This window comes from Malus domestica, chromosome 01 (genome assembly GCF_042453785.1).
Source record: "Malus domestica chromosome 01, GDT2T_hap1".
Taxonomy (NCBI): Eukaryota; Viridiplantae; Streptophyta; class Magnoliopsida; order Rosales; family Rosaceae; genus Malus; species Malus domestica.
In genome coordinates, this window is record NC_091661.1 from 13,302,942 (window position 1) to 13,308,703 (window position 5,762).

Consider the following 5,762-nt stretch of genomic DNA (forward strand, 5'->3'; position numbering starts at 1 on the left):
CTTGCTCATATATGTGAGTCGAATTTAAAATCTAGCACTTATAAGTAGAAGAATAATTAGGCTGTAATATTAAATGACTAAGATGATTTAAGTTTTTTTTTTTTTTTTTTTTAATAAACAGATGATTTAAGTTTCGGAAATTTTATTTGAACCCATTTGTTTTATCTCTACACCAAACTTAAAAATTTTGTCCAACAAACTCTCAAATTTGCCCTTCATAAATATGAAAAAGAAAATTAAAATGGGTGTTTTTCTGTCTACACCCAATAACCCTAAACCCACCACACCATTGCACCTCACCATTATTTCCGGCGAATCCAAATCAAACTTCCACCAAAATTTATCCCCAAGTCATCAACAAATGTCAACTCCTTCCATTCTTTTCCTTCTTTTCCTTCTTTTTCTCATCCTCCCTCGTATCATAACCGTGAGAAGAATATGAACCATCATTTCCCTTTGGTGCCATCGGTGGGCATCGAACATGACTCCTCACTTCTCTGTCAACACTAATTCACACTTGCATCTCTTTCCCGATTGATTAGACCCAAGTTCGCACAGAGAAACAAAAAAAAGATAAAAGGAGAGCATTAATTGGATGTTGGAGCTTCAGTTGTGTTTGCTGGAAAAAAGGGGTGTCGTGGCTTGTCGGGGAGCATGAAAGCCTCCCCTTGTGTTTTCACGATGGGGTTGGCTGGAGCATATACAAGTTCTAATTGTTTTGAAATTCTTTCTATTTATTTCAGGGCACATTTGGAATTTTATTAAATAAGTTTTAAGTTGGGTGTAAAGATAAGATAAACGGGTTCAAATAGAATTTCTCTTTAAGTTTATGGCAGCCTATATTTCCAGGAATCTTAGACCTTTTCTAAATGAGATGTCAAAGTGTCCAAATCAACAATAATAGTAAAAAAAGACAGTTGTTATGTTTTCCAACCGAGAAGTCAAATATGATGTGTCATGACATAGAATGGCAGCTCTCTCCCTTCCTCCCCTTCCCCTGTCTCTCCGCCACCCCAATTTCCCATCTTCGCGCATTTGTCAAGCTCTCCAAAGGCCTTTTCAAGCTGGTTTTTGTGCTCTCCGATTGCAAACCCAGTGAGGCAAATAATGTTGGCAGTCAAAGCAATTGGAATTGCAGCTCAATGTCGCTGTTTTCGCGGCTCACCGGTGACAGAATTGATACAATGGAAGGGTTTTCCCGAGCTTTAGCGGGACTAGGATGGAAGGGTTCTCCGGGGATTCATGAGAGAATTCAAGTTCCTCCAAACTCTTCGTTCCAAACCCAAAAAATAATAGTTTAATAAATAAAAAGAAAAGAAAATAGTGTAATAAAATAATATTTAATTTGACATACTGGGTGTTTAGCAAAATTTTGAAAGATGTAAAAATACCACATAAGCTGTCAAATTCAAATTTTATGTTTAAAATTTAACATCTCATTTGAAGATGCTATTAGCTCCAGTCATTGCTGCCCCAGGACAACTAGGGCACAATGAAAAATGGTAATGTTTCATGCACAAGAGTAGCAGCACATGACAGTAGAAGTGTGTGTATGTGTATGCATATATATTTATCCTTTTACGCTCAAGGGCCCGCTCAGCATGGATGAAATTGTAACTTCACGTAAGGTAGGGCGCTTACTAAGTGCATGCATGGCTAGAATTCATGTTCCTAACATTAATATATTACCGTCCAGAGACTAGAGACTGAGAGGGTGTTCTGATTCTTTCTTTTGAGTGTCTCTGACCAACTCCTTTTAGGGTTTTCTGTTTCCACCCACCTCCTCCCAACTTCTTACAGTTTCCTTCCTCCTTCGCGCACTCTCACAAAAGTGTTGGGTCTCGAGTTCCCATGCTTGATGCTCTCTTGCCCTGCCCTCGTATATTATTCTTGCTATCACTCTACAACAACAACAACAACAACAACAACAACAACAAAGTCTTTTCCCACTAAGTGGGGTCGGTTATATGAATCCTAGAATGCCATTGCGCTCGGTTTTGTGTCATGTCCTCCGTTAGATCCAAGTACTCCAAGTCTTTTCTTAGGGTCTCTTCCAAAGTTTTCCTAAGTCTTCCTCTACCCCTTCGGCCCCGAACCTCTGTTCCGTAGTCACATCTTCGAACCGGAGCGTCAGTAGGCCTTCTTTGCACATGTCCAAACCACCGTAACCGATTTTCTCTCATCTTTCCTTCAACTTCGGCTACTCCTACTTTACCTCGGATATCCTCATTCACAATCTTCTCCTTTCTCGTGTGCCCACACATCCCACGAAACATCCCACGAAGCATCCTTATCTCCGCTACACCCATTTTGTGTACGTGTTGATGCTTCACCGCCCAACATTCTGTGCCATACAACATCGCTGGCCTTATTGCCGTCCTATAAAATTTTCCCTTGAGCTTCAGTGACCTACGACGATCACACAACACGCCGGATGCACTCTTACACTTCATCCATTCAGCTTGTATTCTATGGTTGAGATCTCCATCTAATTCTCCGTTCTCTTGCAAGATAGATCCTAGGTAGCGAAAACGGTCGCTTTTTGTGATCGTCGCTAGATTGCTCCGGTCATTAGTGTGGATAAGTATATAAATGGATAGAGATAGGAAAGCAAACACCAGATGTACGTGGTTCACCCATATTGGCTACGTCCATGAAATAGAGGAGTTCTCATTAATTGTGAAGGGTTTACACAAGTACATAGGTTCAAGCTCTCTTTTAGTGAGTACAAGTGAATGATTTAGTACAAATGACATTAGGAAATATTGTGGGAGAATGATCTCGTAATCACGAAACTTCTAAGTTCCGGAGTGTGGTATCGTCTTGACTTGCCTTATCTATCTCGTAGGTAGATGTGGCATCTTCTCTGGAAGTACTCTTCCTCCATCCAGGGGTGGTATCTTTAACTGGTGGAGATGCACAAGGTAATGTATCAATTTCACTTGAAGCTTACTTGTAGTTTCAGGCTTGGTCAAGCGCGATACAAACCATGTAGTAGGAGTCCTCCAAGTCGCCGAGCTAGGCGATCTGCTGAAAGATGTGACAGACAAGGTAAGCAATCAGAGCTCCAAGCAATCAGTCCCAGATCAGAACTTTGATTTTGAGTTCCGGATGATTGTTCACATTCTCCCTATCTTGCAGGCAGCATGAAGGATAAAGAGAAGAAAAATGAGAAGAGATGATATGGGATACTTTTGCTTTTGAAGAAGTAACTTTCCACAGGCTTATTCTTGAACTGGGCTGGAGGGTTTTCTAGTTTCCTCCAGAGTATAAGGCCGACTGAAGAATTTGAGGGTCAAAACAAGTCCATCAAATCTATAGTACGTTCGACCCTGCTGATATGGGATACTTTTGCTTTTGACAGAGTAGTGGATGTATCGGCACGTGTACTGTTACGCTTGTCTCCACATGCTTCCTTGTATCCTTCTCACTTGCCCTATATGTTCCTCAGGCAGATGCGGTATCTTCCCTGGAAGCATAAGATGTTGAAGATGAGTACTCGAGAGCAATGCCAGGTAAGTAATCAAGTAAGGGGTTCCAGGCAGTCAGTTCCTGACTGGAAGCTTGATTCCAAGTGCTGATTGATTGCTCTCTTTCTCCTTGTCTTGTAGGTAAGAACAAGGCCAAAGGAAAAGACAGGGAAAAAACATGATATGGGATACTCTTGCTTTTAACCCTGATGATATGAGATATTCTTGCTCTAGTATAGCTTGTTTGCAGAGGTATTATCGGGGGGAAAGAAAGCTGAATATTTCGAAAGGCTTCTTTGGGAGTGCCCTCTCAGATATGAGGAAGGGTTGAGCATTTTTGCAGGTCTGCCTGTCTGTTGGGGATGGAGATCAACATATATAGGAGTCTCCCTAACAACAAGTAGTAATGCTATTCCCTTACCCTGCATGGTCATAACACGGTAGTGGGAGCTGCCAGCTTCACATGTTTTAACTTTGTCAGAGCACTTTGAAAAAGTGGTCTGTGGTATCTGGAAAGCTGATGTAGCGTGTAAAGATTACAGACAAGCTTTATCCAAGGAGATCCGGCTCTTGAAGTTGGGAAAGTGGTGCCTCTTCGGTTTTCGAACAAGCAATCCTGTCGGAGATCTGGCTCTCGAGATTCGAAGAATGATGCCTTTTCGATTTTTGAGAAAGCCATCCTGCTAGGGGTCTGGCTCTCGAGATTCGGAGAGCGGTGTCTCTTCGATTTTTGAGAAAGTAATCATGTTGGGAGTCTAGCTCTCGAGATTCGGAGGGCGGTGCCTCTTCGATTTTGGAGCAAGCAGTCTTGTTGGGAGTGTTTTCTCGAATGTGAGAAAAGGTTGGGCATGTTTGCTAGTCTATCTTGCCACGAAGCACAGAGGTTGACACACAGGGATTTTCCAATTATCCAGCAGTGGTACTGTTCCTTGACCCTTGTGGGTAATAATATGGTAGCTAGACCTTCAAAATTTATGTGTCTAAACTTTGTTAGTGCTGTTTCTTTGCTATTCTTTTACCCTTCTTGGTCAGAGCGGTGTAGTGGGAGCTGCAAGCTTCACGTGTCTCAACTTTGTCAGAGAACTTTGGCAAAGTTATCTGTGGTACCCATGAGCTAATGTTGCGTGTGGGAAGTGGGTGATTGAACAGTAAGATTCATGTGCTTTCTACTTCACCAGAAATCTTCGACATAATGCCCATAATTTCCGCAAAGCTGACAGGTGCTGACAAGGCTGGAAAAGTAGGTGCCTCTTCGATTTCTGAGATCGGCCCTCGTGGTCTCTGAGCAGCCCAGCTTTTGAGAAAGCAAGCGCCTCTTCAATTTCTGAGATCGGCCTTCGTGGTCTTTGAGCAGCCCAACTTTTGAGAAAGCAAACGTCTCGTGGTCTCTGAGCAGCCCAGCTTTTGAGAAAGCAAACGCCTCTTCGATTTCTGAAGCTCCGTCGAGTGCAGATTTTTATAAAGGCTGGCATTAAGTTCCAAAGCACACTTGAATCTCCACCAGTAGAAGCTCCATTCTTGCACTTCTAAGATCTTGATTTGTCCGACCTCTTCTCTCTTCAACACCTTTGAAAATGTCTGGCCCCTCCGACCGTCGTTTTGACTTGAACCTTGTTGAAGAGGCAGCCACGCCTTCTCCAGACAACATATGGCGCCCATCGTTCGTCTCCCCTACTGGTCCTCTTACTGTTGGGGATTCCGTGATGAAGAATGATATGACCGCTGCGGTAGTGGCCAGGAACCTTCTTACTCCCAAAGATAACAGACTACTTTCCAAACGGTCTGATGAGTTGGCTGTTAAGGATTCTCTGGCTCTCAGTGTTCAGTGTGCAGGTTCTGTGTCTAACATGGCCCAACGCCTATTTGCTCGAACCCGCCAAGTTGAATCATTGGCGGCTGAAGTGATGAGTCTCAAACAGGAGATTAGAGGGCTCAAGCATGAGAATAAACAGTTGCACCGGCTCGCACATGACTATGCTACAAACATGAAGAGGAAGCTTGACCAGATGAAGGAATCTGATGGTCAGGTTTTACTTGATCATCAGAGATTTGTGGGTTTGTTCCAAAGGCATTTATTGCCTTCGTCTTCTGGGGCTGTACCGCGTAATGAAGCTCCAAATGATCAACCTCTGCTGCCTCTTCCTTCTAGGGTTCTGTCCAGTACTGAGGCTCCAAATGATCCCCCTCCAGTGCCTGCTCTTTCTGGGGCTCTACCGACTACTGAGACTTCTCCTAAGCAACCTTTGTGAAGGCTCCCTCTTGTTTGTTTATTTTGACTCATGTATATGTACA